Consider the following 19,103-nt stretch of genomic DNA (forward strand, 5'->3'; position numbering starts at 1 on the left):
TGAGAGGTTTGATCTCAGCTCCAGAAGGCCCTGACCCATGTCCAGCTTGCAGCATCCCATACCAGACTCAGACAAAGTGAAATGACTCAGCAAGCCCCATTTATCCATTCTGGTACAGATGCTCCTAACGGATTTATGTCCATTGTACTTTGCTGCATTTCCTTTTTGCAAGCTGGCTAGAATTCATCATGATTTTTTCTCTACCTCGCATTTTATATTCTACATTTTGTAAAGTGACATTTTTTCTACCTGCACCTGTCCTGATACCTACTCCACAGCAATAGACATAGCAGCCTCAATAAATATTTCATAAATGAATACAGGAATTACAGAATTCTATGAGAAAAGGGGTTACACCAGCACTTATCTAAAATCCTGTGTCTTAGATCATTAATTAGGTGGACATAATACCATGTATTTGTCTCAGAGGGTCAAACTGCCTTCTAATAACAATTCACTGACATTTAAAAGTTGTAAAATCAGAGAACACAGAGAACACCCACTTCCACACCAATCTCATTTTTTTGCCAAAATCTTGAGTTTGGCAGCTGGTGAAAATGAATGAATATTAAACCTTTGGAAGTTTAATGATTTAGATAATATAAACCAACAATGATCTTATTTTATTAATTTTTATTCATTTATTATAAAATATTTTTGAATATATAAAAATATCTGAATAACAATATACCAAATACATTTGGGTCATGGCCTAGTTTAGAAAATTAAACATTACAAGCATAGTTGTGTATTCCTTCCAAGTGCATCTCTCTCCAACCCCCCAACCAAAGGAAACTCTGATTCTGAATTTGGAGGATATTAATCTGAAGCATATTTTTATAGCTTTATGTATATGTAACTAGCCCTAGACAATGTACAGAATCATTTTGCATATTTTAAAATTGTGCATGAATGGCATCATATCATACATATGTAATTTAGTTTTTGTTTTACTCCATACTTTTAAAGATGTATCCATTTTGATACGTTACTCTAGTTTACACATTTTTCACCATCGCATATTATTCCGTTATGTAAATATGCCATATGATATTCACCCAATGAGAGCCTGATTTTCAAGAGAGGAGAAAAAATGACGGGGAAGAAAAGAACAGTCAGATAAAACTAACCCTTCCATTTACACACGTCATGGCTCCAAGCCATGGCTTGGTTGCCCTGATACTTTTCTCCTTGCTGCTAAGGAATACTGTGTGAATAAATGGCTAAGCAGAACTGTTAAACAAATTAACAACAGTGTAAGACAAGTGGGGACAGCCATGTGCCACTGACTAATCCCACGCTTCTCCCTGGTAGTAATGGCTTTCTTCACTGCACCAGGGATGCAAAGGAATACCTGCAAGAGGTCATATATCAGCTAACTGAACATCTTGCCAAGTCACCCTTCAGAATGCAATTTCAGTTTCTCTGGGAAAATCATTTATTTTATCATTTCTTTAAAACTGTATATTTGGAGTCATGCATCCCAGAAACACCTGTAGAGTGTGCTTATTTCATGTCAGAATCACCTCTCTGGAGAATCCAGCCTTGTGCTATTCAGTAATTGATCAAAAATTGTTCAGTTGCCTCTCAAAGATAAGTCCCAAGATGAGCAGTTTTCCTTCTCCTCTGTCCTCAGCTACCCAGCTCTGCCTGTCTTGACATTCAAATCAGTATGTGTGAGGACACGAAAAGAATAATCCCCAAAAAATGGGGCCTGGGAACCTCGCCTACTCCAATGGCATCTCTCTTACATGGTGCACTATAAAAACTAACACCTGCATGCCAGATACATGCAGCCGAGGATGTGGGACTGCTGCTGCATCTTGCAGTTCTTAGACGGAATTGGGCAAAGGAGCTCCTTGGCTGATGGAATGTCTGAGGAGCTGGAGTAGCAGTGATAGGAACAGTTGTGTGGGTCTGGCCCCCATGTGTGGGAGTCTGAAATTGATAGCAAGAGGGTTAGTGCAAGGTTAAGCAAAGTTAGTGGCCAAAATGCTATCAAGTATAGGTCTGCTGTTGACACACAGAAGAAAGAAGAAATCCACTGACACTTAATGATGAGTCCCTAAATAAGGAGAGAAATATGACAGGAAATCCACAGTGAGTACTCAACACAGATCATTCTGCCCTTTAGTTCTACACTTCACTTTCAGTCATTATATTCTAATTCATATTTTGAGAAAAGCCTCTTATTCCTGCAAAGCCCCTTTAAAACTCAAGCAAATCTGTGCAATGGAATACTACACAACAATAAAAAGGCACAATATACTGTTACACAAAGCATCATGAATGAACCTCAAAATTATCATACTGATACAAAGAAGAGAGAAACATATATATATAGCGACTGTGACTGTCGCTATTCATCAAATGGACCTTTAAGATCTGGGCATTTTATTGTAGGTAATTTATAGATAACTTATAATGCACTTTTTTTAAAGGTTACATAAAAATAAATATATAAATGAAATTAAGCCAAAGATGGGTTTGGCTAGGAAAATCTTTCCATAGAAAGCATGGATTCAGAGAGAGGGCAATATGGCCGACTAGATGCAGCCAACTGGAACAGCTGCCACAGAGGGACCAAGACAACTCCTAACAGATCTTCAGAGGGGAGGCCCCGAGGATGGACAGAGGGAAGACACAGAAAAGCTGGGCTGAAGGGAAAGGAAGCTGGGAACGCTGCACAGGGCTACTGCACACCAGGACTTATTTCTGGCTCCCAATAACTCCGGGCAAGGAGCAACTGGCTCTCACCACAGGGCTCTGGAATCACTGCAGGAGGAGACCCCTCGACCACCACTTGAGTTGGCAGGGAGAGCTGCTTAGAGAAGTGGTAGGGGCAGCAATGATGTGGAACTCAGATGGTTTAGTGCCAGGGCATCTGTAGCAAAGCACAGCCAGAGATGGCCATCCCCCTAGGTTCAAGTAGTTCCCGTAGGAGACTTTACTGCTAGGAGAACTGTCAGTCCTGAACTTTGCAGATGGCTCTTACCCATCAGACCAGCCTGGTCTGATCTGGGCACTCCTTGGTCTGCTGGCCTCTCCTGAGGCTCCAGCCTGGCCAAGCCTGCTTGCAAGGCAGCCTCAGGTGCCCTGGAAACCCACATCATAGCTCCTGTACTGGCAGCAATGCCTGACCAGTGGAGCGCTCCAGCAGTTGGCCCCCATGGCCATGCACCAGCTCAAACACTCCCCACACAGCAGCTTCCCCTGTGCCCACAGCAATCACCCATATTATTTTGCTAGATGTGTGTGCACAGGCAGATGTTGCCTTCCTTACCCCACCAGTGCCGCGTGTGCATACACCCTGCCCTGCCCCTGCTGCAGTGAGAGTGCAGCCCATCCCAGTTCCCCACACTGACTGCCATTGCAGTCGGAGCCCTGACAGGCACAGAGCCAGCAAGCCCCAACCCCACCAGTGCCCTGCTGTTGCACCAACACTGCTGTGAGAGTGAAACTAGGCACAGAAAACAGCAGACCCTCCCCTGTCCTGAGCGACCACCCCTGCCTGCAGTGCAGAGAACACAACACAGACCTGTGCCTGCCAGTTCTCCACCCCGTGCCAACACCACCATCAGCACAACTGTGTACACAGTTGCCAGCAGGAGCCCCTGGTCCCCTTGAGTCATGTTGCCTCCACTACTGTGGTGAACACCCGCATGGAGGCAGGCACCCTGGCACCCAATAGCACCCTGCTGCAGCTGAGGAGGGTGCACCCCACCTCACTGCCACTGCAGCTGCTGCTGGCACATGTGAAGTAGGACAGATCCCACTGTCACCACACTATGAAACTCTGGATGACACTACCCATTACAGTGTAGTGACCAGTGGTCTGGGACCACCTCAGCACCCCCACTACAGTGGATTCCTAACCTCGAGGAGCCAAAGAACAAAGTTGGAGCCTGATACAAGTCCCCCAGATTTACAGCACACAGTTTAGGAGTTGGGAGCTGAGCACTGGCCCCCTAAAATCTTCCAGAAATTAAGCCAGTCAGCTGAATTTACCTTATACCACAATCAAACTCACAAGGTCATCAAATAAGATAAAAGAAGAAAAAACCCCATTCAAAGGTCAGCAACTTCAAAAACTAAGGGAACGTCAGCCCACAAAGATGAGAAGGAACAAATGCAATGCAAAAACCCTGACAACTCAAAAATCCAGAGTGCCTCCTTTCCTCCAAATGACCACACCACCTCTCCAGCAAGGGTTCTGAACCAGGCTAAGATGGCAGAAATGACAAAATTATGATTCAGAATATGAATAGGAACAAAGAGCATTGAGACGCAGGAGTACATTGAAACCCAATCCAAGGAAGCTAAGGATCACAATAAACCGATGCAGGAGCTGACAGACAAAATAGCCAGTATAGAAAAGAACATAACTAACCTCACAGAGCTGAAAAACACACTACAGGGATTTCATAATGCAGTCACAAGCATTAATAGCAGAATAGACTAAGTGGAAGAAAGAGTCTCAGAGCTTGAAGACTGGCTTTCTGAAATAAGACAGTCAGACAAGAATAGAGAAAAGAGAATAAAAAGGAATGAACAAAACCTCTGAGAAATATGGGATTATGTAAAGAGACCAAATCTATGACTCGTTGGTGTCCCTGAAAGAAATGGGGAGAGTATAAGCAACTTGGAAAACATATTTCAGGATATCATCCATGAGCACTTCCCCAACCTAGCTAGAGAGGTCAATATTCAAATTCAGGAAATGCAGAGAATCCAGGTAAGACACTTCACAAGAAGATCATCCTCAAGACACATGATCATCAGATTCTTCGAGGTCAAAATGCAAGAAAAAATGTTAAAGGCAGCTAGAGAGAAAGGTAAGGTCACCTACAAAGGGAATCATCAGACTAACAGCAGACCTCCCAGCTGAAACCTTATAAGCCAGAAAAAATTGGGAGCCTATAGTCAACATTCTTAAAGAAAACAAATTCCAACACAGAATTTCATATCTAGCCAAACTAAGCTTTATATTCAAAGGAGAAATAAGATCCTTTTCAGACAAGCAAATGCTGAGAGAACTTGTTACCATTAGACCTGCCTTGCAAGGTCTCCTGAAAGAAGCACTAAATGTGGAAAGAAAAGGTCATTACCAGTTACTACAAAAACACACTTAAGTACACAGACCAATGACACTGTAAAGCAAACACATAAATAAGTCTGCAAAATAACCAGCTAACATGATTCCAGGATCAAATCTACACATATCAATACTCACCTTGAATGTAAATGGGCTAAATGCCTTAATTAAAAGGCATAAAGTGGCAAGGTAGATAAAGAACTAAGACCCACTGGTATGCTGTCTTTAAGAGACACACCTCACATGCAATGACACATATAAGTTCAAAATTAAGGGAAGAAGAAAAATCTCCTAAGCAAATAGAAAACAGAAGAAAAGCAAGTGTTGCAATACTAACTTCATACAAAACAGACTTTAAACAAACAAATATCAAAAAAGACAAAGAAGGCCATTACATAATGGTAAAGGGTCAAATTGTACAAGAAGACCTAACTATCCTAAGTATGTATACAACCAACACAGGCACCCAGATTCATAAAGCAAGTTTTTTGAGACCTTCAAAAAGACTTAGACTCCCACACAATAATAGTGGGATACTTCAACACCCCACTGACAGTACTAGATAAATCATCAAGGTAAAAAATTAACAAAGATATTCAGGACCTGAACTCAGCACTGGATCAAATGGACCTGCTAGACATCTATAGAACTCTCCACCTAAAAACAACAGAAGATACATTCTTCCCATTGCCACATGGCACATACTGTAAAATCCGTCACATAAACACAAAACACTACTCAGCAAATGCAAAGGAACTGAAATCATTCTTTTAAATGATTTCATTCAAAAGACTGAAAACTGAATTTGCTCAGCAAATACAAAAGAACTGAAAGCACTCTCTCAGACCACAGCACAATCAAATTAGAAATCAAGACTAAGAAATTTGCTCAAAATCATACAACTATATGAAAATTGTGTATCCTGCTCCTGAATAACTTTTGGATGCATAATGAAATTAAGGCAGAAATCAAGAAGTTATTGTGAAAGTAGTAAGAACAAAGATATAGCATACTAGAATCTCTGGGGCACAGCTAAGGAAGTGTTAAGAGGAAAATTTATAGCACCAAATGCCTACATCAAAGAGTTAGAAAGATCTCAATTTAACAACCTAACATCACAACTAAAAGAACTAGAGAACCAAGAGAAAACCAACCCCAAAGCTAGCAGAAGACAAGAAATAACCAATATCAGAGCTGAACTGAAAGAGGTTGAGACAGGAAAAAAACATTAAAAATATCAGTGAATCCAGAAATTGGCTTTTTGAAAAAATAAAACAAAATGATAGACCACTAGCTAGACAACAAAGGAGAAAAGAGAGAAGATCAAAATAAACACAGTTAGAAATGACAAAGGAGATAATACCACTGACCCCACAGAAATACAAATAACCATCAGAGAATATTATGAACACCACTATGCACATAAACTAGAAAATCTAGAAGAAATTGACAAATTCCTGAGCACATACACCCTCCCAAGACCAAGCCAGGAAAAAGTGAATCCATTAACAGACCAATAACAAGTTATGAAATGGAATCAGTAATAAATAGCCTACCTACTAAAAAAGCCCAGGACCAGATGGATTTATAGCTGAATTCTATCAGATGTACAAAGAAGAGCTGGTACCATTCCTACTGAAACTATTCCAAAATTAGAGAAGAAGGGACTCCTCCCTAACTCATTGTATGAGGCCAGCATCATCCTGATACTGAAACCTGGGAGGCACAACAGAAAAAGAAAACATCAAGCCAATATCCTTGATGAATATTAATGCAAAAATCCCTCAACAACATACTGACAAATTGAATCCAGCAGCACATCAAAAAGTTTATCCACTACAATCAAGTAGGCCTTATCCCTACTTGAGCGAATGCAAGGTTGGTTCAACATATGCAAATCAATATATATGCTTTATCACATAAATAGAACTAAAGACAAAACCACAAATGCAGAAAAGTCTTCGGATAAAATTCAACACCCCTTTCATTAAAAATTATCAATAAACTAGTTGTTGAAGGAACATACCTCAAAGTAATAAGAGCCATCTATGACAAACCCACAGTCAGCATCATACTTTACAGGCAAAAGCTGGAAACATTCCCCTTGAAAACTGGCACAAGACAAGGATGCTCTCTTTCACCACTCCTATTCAACATTTGTATTGAAAGTCCTGGCAGGGGCAATCAGGCAACAGAAAGAAATAAAGGTATCCAAATAGGAAAAGAGGAAGTCACTCTTTGCAGATGACATGATTCTATATTGAGAAAACCCCATAGTCTCTGCCCAAAAGCTCCTTAAGCTGATAAACAACTTCAGCAATCTCAGGATACAAAAGCAATATATAAAATCACTAGTATTCCTATACACCAACAGCAACCAAACCACAAGCCAAATCAGGAATGCAATCCCATTCACAATTGCCACAAAAAGAATAAAATACCTAGGAATACAGCTAACCAGGAAAGTGAAAGATCTCTACCAGGAGAATTAAAAAACATTGTTCAAAGAAATCAGAGATGACACAAACAAATGGAAAAACATACCATGCTCATGGATTGGAAGAATCAATATTAATAAAAAGACCATACTGCCCGGAGCAATTTATAGATTCAATTATATTCCTATTAAACTACCAATGACATTCTTCACAGAACTAGAAAAAAACTATTTTAAAATTAATATGGAACCAAAAAAGAGCCTGAATAGCTAAGGTTATCCTAAGCAAAAAAAAAAAAAAAAAAAAAAAAAATCCTGGAGGCATCATGTTACCTGACTTCAAACTCTACTACAGGGCTACAGTAACCCAAACAGCATGGTACTGGTACAAGAACTGACACATAGGCCAACGGAATAGAGTAGAGAGCCCTTATGAGAAAGGCCACACACCTACAATTATATGATCTTCAACAAAGCTGACAAAAACAAGCAATGGGGAAAGGATTCCCTATTCAATAAATGGCTCTGGGATAACTGGCTAGCCACATGCAGAATATCAAAACTGGACCCCTTCTTTACAACCACATACAAAAATAAACTCAGTATGGATTAAAGAATTAAATGTAAAACCCAAAACTATAAAAATCCTGGAAGACAACCTAGGCAATAACATTCCAGACATAGGAACAAGCAAAGATTTAATGATGAAGATGCCAAAAGCAATTGCAAGCAAAAACTGACAAATGGGATCTAGCTAAACAACAGAGTTTCTGCATACACAATGAAAGAAACCATCAACAGAATAAATAACCTACAGAATAGGGAAAATATTTGCAAATTATGCATATGACAGAGGTCTTCCTTTTTCTGCAAGAGGCTAATCCATGAGCATGGTAAGTTTTTCCATTTGTTTGTGTCATCTCTGATTTCTTTGAACAGTGTTTTTTAATTCTCCCTGTAGCGATCTTTCATTTTCCTGGTTAACTGTATTCCTAGGTATTTTATTCTTTCTGTGAATGGGATTGCATTCCTGATTTGGCTTGCAGCTTGCTTGTTGTTGGTGTGTAGGAATACTAGTGATTTTATACATTGCTTTTGTATCCTGAGATTGCTGAAGTTGTTTATCAGCTTAAGGAGCTTTTCAGCATTGGGTTTTCTCAATGGCCTTGTTCATTTTCAGGTGCAAGTTATAGACAGCGAACAGTTTATCTAAGCGATAATAACATTTTGGATAACCCCCAAGATCAAGCTCAGGATGTAGTGATAGGAAATCAAAAGAAAGATAAACAAGGAGTTATACTCAGAAAATCTTGGCAAAGGTGAAAAGAAGTTGTTATACTGTGTCAGCATCCTTTTATAAGACCCAACACCCAAATTTTAGTATTTTCCACAGACACTTCAATAGTCTTTCTTCATTTCACTCATCCAACAAATATTTATACAGTGTCCATTATGTGGGACATGAGCCTTTTGAGTTGCCATATGTACTGGAGTGAACGCATTGGTGCACCATTCTGACCTCTGCCCATATCCACTTCTCCATACTCCATCTCTTCCCCTTCATACAACTTCTGTGATCTCAGTGCAGTTAGCTTCAACCATCTGCTAGAAAGAAAAGGACTTGGATTGACCAATAACCCACTATTGTTAAAGTAATTAATAGTCTATTAACATGGCATTCTCCTCAACATACACACAAATACACACATACACATTTGCATTTTTTAAATGCTAATGCTTGTTAGCTTAAATGCATCTTTAATTGTCAAATTTCAGACAGATAAGAAAGTGAAGTTAAATTAAAGGTTTGGGTAGTAGCAGTAGGAAACTGGCAAACAGGAGAATATCCAGGGGTTGGCCCCTGGAAACAGTTTCTCAAATTTGCTTTACCCTGTTTCTTTCTTTAATCTTTATCTGACTCTACCATTTTTCAAAATTCAAAAGGATTTGATTAAGAGATGAGGATGGGAATGAAGGTGAAGACGTTCAACCCTGTGTAAGATGGAGGGGCAACAATGAATGTTTGTGTAGACATCATTTTCAGAGTGGAGATTTTTAACCTGGAGATTATCCAAAATAGAAATGTTTTAAACTTCAATTTCCTAGGAACTTTTTGGGGACTGATTAGTGAGCAAAGAATTTAACACCTCTTATTATGGAATGAATGTTTGTGCATCCCTAAATTCATTGGTTGAAACCCTAACCACCAGCGTGACAGTGTTTGAAGATGGGATTTGGGGAGATCATCAGGATTAGATGAAGTAATGAGAGGAGCACTCATGATGGGATTAGTGCCCTTATAAGAAAGGACACTGGAGAGCTAATGTGCTGCCTGCTCCTCCCCATGCCTCTCTCCACCTTTCTCTCCGTGTGCTCATACAAAGAAGTTATGTGAGCACACATTCAGTTGGTGGCTGCCTACAAGCCATGAGAAGAAGCCTCAGAATGAAGCCTACTTTGCTGGAAACTTGATCTTAAAATTCTCAATCTCTAGGACTGTAAGAAATAAGCCGTCTATGGCATTTTGTAGTGCATTGCTAGTTAATTGATAATTCCTGTTCTATATTCCCAAATCAGACATAATAATTTGCTATAATTCCTCATATTATTTACCTTCTCCCTCATTATCTCCTTGGCCAAATCTCTCTCTCTCTCTCTCCCTATCTCTCTCTCTGTCTCATCACACATACACACACACACACACACACACACATACACAAAGAAAATAACTACTCAAATATAATTGGCAAAATTAAACAGATCTTTAAAATATGCTTTGCATACTATATACAGCCTGAATTGAAAATGAAATAGATGAGCCTAAGAAGAATGTTTTTCTGGTTGCTTTCAGTCATCTTTTATGATGAGTCCTTATAAAGTTCATGTGAATAAGGATGTACGATAAGCACACACACACACACACCACCTTCTTCTCTGATTTAGGATTTACTGAAACTACTGCAGTTGTCTCCAATATTTTGGTTGATTCAGTGGGGTTTGTTTTTCCTGCAGGGCTTCAAGTGTGGTGCTGACTGTCTCACAGTGAGAACCCCATCGAGCAGTTGCCAGGAGAGCTTAGCTGAGTTGAGCAGCCTGGGGAGTAAGTTCATAAACTGAGGAACTCATTTATCTTCCACAGTAACACCCCATCCAAAACCAAATACAAACTACTTAACCCACCAAAACTGAGAGCTGCCAAAGCCACTTCCCTCCTGGGACTGTAAATGCCTCCACAGTCAAAGTCACAAAGCTTTTCAAGCTGGTGCACTGGTGATTGGTTTAAACTGCTAAAACTCTGATTATCTTTAGATTCCAATTTCTCATTTAAAATCACTAGTCATTCTAGATACATGATGATTTAAAAAATTGAAACTGAAGATAAAAAATAAATGAGGAGTCACATTACCATCTTGTTCATGTCTTAGGAGCTTCAGACTTAGGGCAATAACATTGCCATCTACCTTCTATTTCCACAGGCTCTCAGAGTGGATATTAAGTTTTATAATCAAAAAAAATGTTTTACTTGAACAGGAATCCAGGGGTTTAATGAACTCTAGAAATGCTAATGTGAATGACCTGCTACATTAACGTAGGTAAGAATTCCTCTGCCTTTATTGCCGTTCTGAAACATGCTAAACAACATGAAAAAGGTTGGAATAATGCATTTTTTACTTTTCTCACCATGTGTTTGGAGTCTTAAATCACTGGTGATTGGTTATCTTCATTTATTCATTTGTTGACATCTTTATTCTGTCAGTCATAAACATTTACTGTTAGCTAAGATACATGTGCAAGAGTATTGATTACAAAGTGTTTAATAATATCAAAATCTAGAAAGAAACTAAATATTACTCTATACAGAGTAAATGAAGTAAATCACAGTCCATCCTAGCCTGTAGCAGCTAAAAGATGTGAGGTAAAATTATATGTCTTTTCATGGAGAAATGTAACTGTTATATGACTGGGGGCCCAGGGAGGAACAGATTTTAGAATGACATTTCTAGTGTGATTTTTTAAATTAAATTGTGTATGTGTGGATATGTATATTCCTATGAGTCTAGAAAATATACACCACCTTGTTAACGGTGATAATCTCTGGGGTATTACTGAGGGAAATGGTTTTGTATCATTTGATTTTCTTACAACAGATAATCTATCTCTTCACTACAGAGTTGCATTTCCTTGTTATGTGAGCCCATGAAAGAATTATACCAGGACCCCTTGTGGTTGGGTGGCACCAAGTGATTGGTTCTGTCTAAAGAGTTATGAGCAAAAATGTCATGTGTCACTTCCAGGCTGGAATGTTTAATTGCTGGTGCAGGATCCTCCTGAGCTCTTTTCTTTTGACACAAACCCTTGAGATGGTAGCTCAAGTTTGAGATAGTGGCTGCTCCATCAGCCTAGGTTCGGAAATGAGATGTCGATCGGAGCTCTCAGCCAATCCCCAGTGGACACTTAATTAGAGCAAAAAATTAACTCATTATTCTAAACTTTTAAGATTTGGAGAGTTCGTTCATGAATAATGACCTTGCCTATCCTGACTAGTACAAGTAAGAATATATTAATTTTATGTTTAAAGTAAAGATGTTGCTTTTCTAAAAAGCAGTATGTGTGAGCCCATTAATTTTATTCTGATGAGTGAGCCCTCCAACTTTGCTGTTTTTCAGGGTTGTTCTAGGTGTTCTGGGTTCCTTGAATTTCCATATGTATTTTAACATTAGTTATCAACTCTTACCAAAAAAAAAAGGTAGCTGGAATTTAATAGGAATTGTGTGAATCTGTAGATCAATTTGGGGGAGTATTATCACCTTAGCAATATTATCAGGAGCAGAAAAGATAACAATTGGGCACTGGGCTTAATTCATGGATAATGAAATAATCTGTATAACAAACCCGCGTGACATGAGTTTACCTATGTAACAAACTTTCACATGTACCCCTGAACCTAAAATACAAGTTAAGAAAGCAAAAAACAAACAAACAAACAAAAAAACCCAATACCGTCTTCCAATCTATAAACATGGAATATCTTTCCATTTATTTAGATCTTCTTTAATATCTTTCAATCATGTTTTATTGTTTTCAGTGTATACATGTTACACTTTTTAAATGTATTCCCTATCATTTTATTCTTTTAATTCTATTATAAATTGAATTGTTTTCTTAACTTCACTTTGGCTTGTTCATTGCTAATACATATAAGTAAAATTGATTTCATATATTGAGCTTGTACCTTGCAACTTTGCTGAATTCATTTATTAGATTTAATCATTTTTTGTGGGTTCCTTAAAATTTTTTTATCATAAGACCATATCATATGTGAATAAAAATAGTTTTACTTTTTCCCTTCCTGTCTGGATGCCTTTATCTTGTTTACTTGCTTAATTGCTCTGGCTAGCGAACCTCCAGTACAAATGTTGAACAAAACTGATGAGAGAGTGGACATTCTCATTTTGTTCTTAATCTTAGGAGGAAATCACCATTATATATGATCATAGTGATGGATTTTTTTGTACATGCCCTTTATTAGGTTGAGGAAGTTGACTTGCCTTCGTTTGTTCAGTGTTTTCATCATAACAAAGTGTTGGATGTTGTCAATTTTTTTTCTGCATCTGTTGAGATAATCATGTGGTTTTTGTCCTTTATTCTGTTGATGTGGTGTGTAACATTGATTTTTGAATGTTAAAAGAAGTATTTCACCCTTAGAAAGAATTCATAGATATGGCTACAGAAAGTTAATTGGAAATTCATCACTTCATGCAATCCTCTACCTCTTGGTGTATCTTCATGTGTTAATCAGGATAGACTAGATTATGCTTCTGTGACAAAGGACTCCAAAATCTCAGTGGTTTAACACACACAAATTTCTCACAATATAAAGATTGCTTTATGTCAGACTCAACAGTGTAGTGCTTCATCATCCATATAGTGACTCAGAGATCCAGGCTGCTGTGATCTTGTGGGTTTGCTATCTCAACATATTGCTCTTACATTCACTACCTGAGGAAAATCAAGAAACTGAAAAGTCACACAGCAGCTTTTTACTGCCTCAGCCCAGAAGTGACACATGCCACTTATTCTCAGATTTCATTGCCCATAATTAATCACACACTCTTGCTTTACTGCAAGGGAACTGGAAAATAAAATTTTTATTGTGCCCAGGAGGGAGGAATACAAAACAGAATTTGGAAACCCATAGAATTTTCTCTGCCACAGACATAGAAATGTTATATTCCTTACCTGTTGTTATGGGTTGAATTATAGCCTCCCAAAAGACATGTTGAAGTCCTAACCCCCAGTACCCCAGAATGTGACTTTCTTGGAAATATAGTTTTTATAGTTGTAATTAGTTAAGATGAGGTCATATTGGAATAGGGTGAGTCCTTAATCCAATATGGTTGGTGTCCCTACAAAAAGTGAAAAACACCATGTGAAGACAGAGGTACACGAGGAGACCATCCTGTGATGACAGAGGCAAAGACTGGGATGATACACCTGCATGCCAAGAAACACCAAGGAATTACAGCCATCAGAAACTAGAAGGAGGAAAGAAGGGATTCCACCAGTCTTAGAGGGTGCATGACTCTGCTGACACCCTGATTTCAGGCATCTAGTCCCAAAACTGTGAGAGAATAAATTTCTGTTGTGTTAAGCCACCTGGTTTGTGGTAACCTGTGATCACAAGTCTAGGAAACTAATACACCAGTCAAAAATATTGTTGTGACTGTTGTAGTCAATCTAAGATGTCATCAATGGAAAGACATGAATTATTTAATGGACCTCTAAGAAAGGAAAAAGGCTGCCAATTAAGTAATGACACCCAACCTTAATGATAATCCTGCATGACATGTGAATTGGTCACATCATCCTCTCATTGCTGTGCAGCATCTTTCCTCAATACCAAGAGATATGGCAAGTTTTTGTGTCTTCAGATGTGTGGTTTGGCACATGAAAGGCAATCATTTTGCACATTTCTCACTAACAACACACCATTCAGCCATAGATACTTGTGGACTTAGCACCTTTTTTGATACCATGAAGCACATTGTTGTTCTTATGCAAGAAAATACAGAATCCTATTCCTTCTCCCAAAATTGCTTTCCTAATGTCAAATATATGCCCCACTGCTCTCTGCTAGCCTTTCTGCATCTATAGTAACTTCTCATCTCAGAACTATATTATACTATAAAATCTGAGACAAAGAGACTTTAGATGACAATTAAACTCTTAACACATAACAACAATGCAGATAATTCAATAAAAATGATGATGCTATGAATAGCTATGACCAAATTCATGCTTGTGCAGGTGATAACTACATCACAACTGCCACTGGGCCAACAGCTGTTGTAGGTCACTATCAATGTAAGACATATTCCAAATTCAGAGTGTGAAGAGATGGGCTTTTTAAAACCAATCACCTATAGTGATGCAATAACAACAGCAACAATTAAATCAGGCCACTCAGTCTTGACCAAGCATACAACTTTGTCCTGGGATAGTAGTTCTCCAAGTGCGGTATGGAGATTCCTGGGGTATTCCTGAGACACTTCAGGAAGTCTATGATTTCAAAACTATTTCCCCCAAAATACTAAAGTGTTCTTTCCATTTTTGTTCTTGTTCTCTCATTATAGTACATAAGAGTTTTCCAGAGACTACATGATATAAAAAAACAAATTAAATCCAGAAACAGATATGAGAATCTGTCATCTATTAAGCTGAACATTTTGCCACTGTCCTCATTATTTTTTTGTTTTGAAAAATGTTTTCACAAAAAAAATTTATCAAAATGTGAAATGGGATTTAGATAAGTGAATAAGTAGTTTTTTCTCAGTTCCAGTTTCTAATATGGTAAATATCAATGGGTATAATAAGAAAATGAAAATTCTCAATAATTTAAAAAAGTTGTATAAGGATATGAGACCGAAAAGTTTGAGAATCACTGTTTTAGTGATACCACCTTTGGCTTTAAAGATACATGTCTTGGTTCACTGAACAAATCCTGCAGTTAGGATTGGATCAACACTGAAACAAACTCAAACATTGAGAGGATGAGAGTGCCCTTCTCTGGCATATGTAACTCAAAAACAAAAAATGCCCATAAAATAAAATTTGGTATTTCAATAAAAGATATGTTTACTGCTTTAAAATAATTCCTTTGAGTGTGTGTGTGTGTGTGTGTGTGTGTCTGCTTGTCCTTCCTTTCCTGTCTCTGTCCTTTGATGCCTCAAGCATGTGGTTGTTTGGGCTTCATCCTCAGCTCTATGCTAACTTGGCTTTCCACAGCATGCAACCAAAACAGAGACTCTGGAATTCCTCTACATCATCTTTTTCACAATCAATCTATGTGACTCTTTCATGAGTTCCTCCCCTTTCATGACTGCCTTCAAATAAGACACTTTTTTCTTCCCATGGTTCAGGCAAGGAGCCAGAAAATGTATCACAGCCTTCTATTTTATCTCACAGAATTGTATTAGCACATTCTTTCTTTAGTGTTTGCACTGAAATGTTATAGGCTCAACATTTTCCTTGCAATTAGCAAAATTATAATTGGTGGATGTTTGGTATAAAGTAGAAAAGGGTGGGTTAGGTTTGTCCTAGGATGCTTCCCACTGGCTCATCACTTCTTGCTCTTCCCCCAAAGTGGTATCCCATTGAGTAAATATGGGAACAAATTAAACCCTGCTGTAGTATTTATTAATTGATAGCAGCTTTGGGGTAGGTCCACTGAAATATAAATAATTAACAGACCATTTATATTTTGAGAAGTGACTCTTAAAAAAAAAAAAGGGTCATTAAGAACCAAATAAATTGGCGGGTAGAGCCAAGATGGCCAAATAGGAACAGCTCCAGTCTACAGCTCCCAGTGTGAGCAAGGCAGAAGGTGGGTGATTTCTGCATTTCCAACTGAGGTACCAGGTTCATCTCACTAGGGTGTGTCAGAAAGTGGGTGCAGGACAGTGGGTGCAGCCCACGAAGCATGAGCTGAAGCAGGGCGAGGCATCACCTCACCCAGGAAGTGCAAGGGGTCAGGGAATTCCCTTTCCTAGTCAAAGAAAGGGGTGACAGATGGCACCTGGAAAATCGGGTCATTCCCATCCTAATACTGTGCTTTTCCAATGGTCTTAGCAAATGGCACACCAGGAGATTATATCTGTGCCTGGCTCGGAGGGTCCTATGCCCATGGAGCCTCACTCGTTGCTAGCACAGCAGTATGAGATCAAAGTGCAAGGCGGCAGCAAGGCTGGGGGAGGGGCACCCGCCATTGCCAAGGCTTGAGTAGGTAAACAAAGCGGCTGGGAAGCTGGAACTGGGTGGAACCCACCACAGCTCAAGGAGGCCTGCCTGCCTCTGTAGACTCCACCTCTGGGGGCAGGGCACAGCCAAACAAAAGGCAGCAGAATCCTCTGCAGACTTAAATGTCCCGGTCTGACAGCTTTGAAGAGAGTAGTGGTTCTCCCAGCACACAGCTGGAGATCTGAGAACAGACAGACTGCCTCCTCAAGTGGGTCCCTGGCCCCTGAGTAGCCTAACTGGGAGGCACCCTCCAGTAGGGGCAGACTGAAATCTCACATGGCTGGGTACTCCTCTGAGACAAAACTTCCAGAGGAATGATCAGGCAGCAACATTTGCTGTTCACCAATATCTGCTGTTCTGCAGCCTCCGCTGCTTATACCCAGGCAAACAGGGTCTGGAGTGGACCTCCAGCAAACTCCAATAGACCTGCAGCTGAGGGTCCTGACTGTTGGAAGGAAAACGAACAGAAAGGACATCCACACCAAAACCCCATCTGTATGTCGCCATCATCAAAGAGCAAAGGTAGATAAAACCACAAAGATGGGGAAAAAACAGAGCAGAAAAGCTGGACACTCTAAAAATCAGAGCACCTCTCCTCCTCCAAAGGAACACAGCTCCTCACCAGCAACGGAACAAACCTGGAGGGAGAATGATGTTGATGAGTTCAGAGAAGAAGGCTTCAGACAATCAAACTACTCCTAGCTAAAGGAGGAAGGTTGAACCCATGGCAAAGAAGTTAAAAACCTTGAAAAAAAATTAGATGAATGGCTAACTAGAATAACCAATGCAGAGAAGTCCTTAAAGGACCTGATGGAGCTGAAAACCAAGGCATGAGAACTACCTGACAAATGCACAAGCCTCAGTAGCCAATTCGATCAACTGGAAGAAAGAGTATCAGTGATGGAAGATCAAATGAATGAAATGAAGAGAGAAGAGAAGTTTAGAGAAAAAAGAATAAAAACAAATGAACAAAGCCTCCAAGAAATACGGGACTATGTGAAAAGACCAAATCTATGTCTGATTGGTGTACCTGAAAGTGACGGGGAGAATGGAACCAAGTTGGAAAACAATCTGCAGGATATTATCCAGGAGAATTTCCCCAATCTAGCAAGGCAGGCCAACATTCAAATTCAGGAAATACAGAGAATGCCACAAAGATACTCCTCGAGAAGAACAACTCCAAGACACATAACTGTCAGATTCACCAAAGTCAAAATGCAGCAAAAATGTTAACAGAAACCAGAGAGAAAGGTCAGGTTACCCACAAAGGGAAGCACATCAGACTAACAGCTGATCTCTCGGCAGAAACTCTACAAGCCAGAAGAGAGTGGGGGCCAATATTCAACATTCTTAAAGAAAAGAATTTTCAACCCAGAATTTCATATCTAGCCAAACTAAGCTTCATAAGTGAAGGATAAATAAAATACCTTACAGCCAAGCAAACGCTGAGAGATTTTGTCACCACCAGGCCTGCCATAAAAGAGCAACTGAAGGAAGCACTAAACATCAAAAGGAACAACCAGTACCAGCCACTGCAAAAACATGCCAAATTGTAAAGACCATCGAGACTAGGAAGGAACTGCATCAACTAACAAGCAAAATAACCAGCTAATATCATAATGACAGGATCAAATTCACACATAACAATATCAACCTTAAATGTAAGTGGGCTAAATGCTCCAATTAAAAGACACAGACTAGTAAATTGGATAAAGAGTCAAGACCCATCAGTGTGCTGTATTCAGGAAACCTATCTCATGTGCAGAGACACACATAGGCTCAAAATAAAGAAATGAAGGAAGATCTACCAAGCAAATGGAAAGTAAAAAAAGGCAGGGGTTGCAATCCTAGTCTCTGGTAAAATAGACTTTAAACCAACAAAGATCAAAAGAGACAAAGAAGGCCATTACAGAATGGTAAAGGGATCAATTCAAAAAGACCTAACTATCCTAAATATATATGTACCCAATACAGGAGCACCCAGATTCATGAAGCAAGTCCTTAGAGACCTACAAAGAGACTTAGACCCCCACACAATAATAATGGGAGACTTTAACACCCCAATGTCAACATTAGACAGATCAACGAGACAGAAAGGTAACAAGGATACCCAGGAACTGAACTCAGCTCTGCACCAAGCGGACCTAATAGACATCTACAGAACTCTCCACCCCAAATCAACAGAATATACATTTTCTTCAGCACCACACCACACCTATTCCAAAATCGACCACATAGTTGCAAGTAAAGCAGTCCTCAGCAAATGTAAAACAA

General features: G+C 39.3%; 1 protein-coding gene across 1 annotated transcript in view; it reads right to left on the minus strand.

Moving 5' to 3' along the window:
* MEIS1 (Meis homeobox 1) overlaps positions 1 to 19,103 on the minus strand; it is a 265,720-nt gene that overhangs the window by 35,570 nt on the left and 211,047 nt on the right. The window lies entirely within an intron of this gene.

Source organism: Symphalangus syndactylus, chromosome 14 (genome assembly GCF_028878055.3).
Source record: "Symphalangus syndactylus isolate Jambi chromosome 14, NHGRI_mSymSyn1-v2.1_pri, whole genome shotgun sequence".
Lineage (NCBI taxonomy): Eukaryota > Metazoa > Chordata > Mammalia > Primates > Hylobatidae > Symphalangus > Symphalangus syndactylus.